Below are 1,601 nucleotides of genomic sequence, written 5' to 3'. Positions count from 1 at the left end.
TTTCTCTTGACCCTCCGGGAAAGTGCTGTCATACCGAAAGCGGGCTTGGTGTTGGCAGCGCTGCCGGCCCTGGGCAGAGTTCTAGGGCTGCTGCGCCCCGGAGCCCAGCATCTGCCTCGGCCTGGGCGTGTAAATAATGAAACCCGAGTGCTCTCCTCGAGGGCGGGTGCAAGAAGAGCTTTAAGGGGCAGACATCGGGCCGTTTGTGTCGTTTTCCTCCTCTGTTTCGCCTTCCAGTTCTGTAATGCTTGTTTTCTTGCTTTCCAGTTGATCGTTGTCTGTTTTAACAAGCTCCGCTGTAATGAAGTCGTTGCCCTTTGGGAATTAGTTTTCTAAACAGAAAATCTTATTTCCTGTGTGTGTTTAATGACTGGAACAAATAGCGCACCGTGAGGTTATCCCATTGCCTTTCATCGGAGAACTACTGATCCGTCTGCCTTATTTCTCCCAAGTACTCGGCTTGCATGCTTTCCGTGTTAGTTTAATGCCATTGAGAGAGTTTACAGCGAAATCTGGGTAAGAGTTAACCAGAAAAACTTAAAATCGCTTTGTTAACTATATTTTTCTTCATAATCTGAAGAAGTTATGTCAAAATACTAAGATTTGTGCTGACCGAATGCCTATTACTTTTCATGCTTTTAATTTTTCAGGTTGACGTGTGGCAAAAAGTATTTCCCAAAATAGTTAAGTATTTTTTATCTTGACCAGATCTTTCTAAGGGAAATTGCATTTTAAAGTACTGATGCATTGAAACAAGAATATTTAGGCTTGGCAGAATTTGAGTTAATACAGTACATTTATTTTATTGTACTATAAACCTTGCCGTGTACTGACAGGTTTCTCTTGCAAAGTATACCTGTGTTAAGGTATATGGCTGTGAATTTATCCTTTGGGGTAAGCAGTGGATAGCTTTTTTTTTTTTTTTTTGAGTTGGAGTCTCACTCTGTCGCCCAGACTGGAGCGCAGTGGCTGTTCCCAGCCACCGCAGCCTTGACTTGCTGGCTCTGGTGATCCTTCCGCCTCAGCCTTCCAAGTAGCTGGAACTACAGGCACGCGCTACCACACCAGGCTAATTTTTGATTTATTGTAGAGATGAAGTCTTGCCAAGTTGCCCAGGTGGGTCTCGAACCCGCGGGCTCAGGCAATCCACTCACCTCAGCCTCCCAAAGCGGGATTACAGGCTGAGCCACCGAGCCCGGCTAGTGGATAGCTTTTAAAACACTAAGGTGTGAAATATATGCACAGGTATATACATGGATGGATCTACTTATATATGTGTGTATGTTCTGCTTCCTATCTTGCTTTATCTTGTTAATTAGTATTTTTCTTATGGGGAGGAGTAGTAGGTTTGTATCTATTTTTCCTCAGTTTTAACAATGTAGCAAAATAGGAAAGCTAGATGGTGTGTAAATTTGAGTTTTGTCATAGACCAGGAGAAACACTGAAACAGGATAAGTATACAATTGTGAGGAAACTGCCATGAGTTCATAAACCGGAAGGATCTTTTTAGAAGTGTTTAAGGATGTTAAGAATAGCATTTTGTTCTTTTTTTTTTTTTTTTTGAGTTGGAGTCTCACTCGGTCACCCAGACTGGAGTGCAG

The 1,601-nt window shown here is 42.7% G+C and overlaps 1 protein-coding gene across 3 annotated transcripts in view; it reads left to right on the top strand.

The window, feature by feature from the left end:
* The first annotated feature begins 321 nt into the window (after positions 1-321).
* PLEKHA1 (pleckstrin homology domain containing A1) overlaps positions 322-1,601 on the top strand; it is a 64,474-nt gene continuing 63,194 nt past the window's right edge. For 2 of the 3 annotated variants that reach the window (XM_008070102.1, XM_021718602.1), the window contains exons 1-2: positions 322-516; positions 651-683. The gene's annotated coding sequence lies outside the window, so the exon portion shown is untranslated. The remainder of the gene's footprint in view (positions 517-650; positions 684-1,601) is intronic. The other variant, XM_008070101.1, reaches the window with a different exon arrangement.

The sequence above is a fragment of the Carlito syrichta genome, unplaced genomic scaffold (genome assembly GCF_000164805.1).
Source record: "Carlito syrichta isolate Samal-C Ts95f unplaced genomic scaffold, Tarsius_syrichta-2.0.1 Scaffold312962, whole genome shotgun sequence".
Taxonomy (NCBI): Eukaryota; Metazoa; Chordata; class Mammalia; order Primates; family Tarsiidae; genus Carlito; species Carlito syrichta.
Note: the sequence above shows the minus strand (reverse complement) of the source record. Positions and strands in the feature narration are given on the sequence as shown.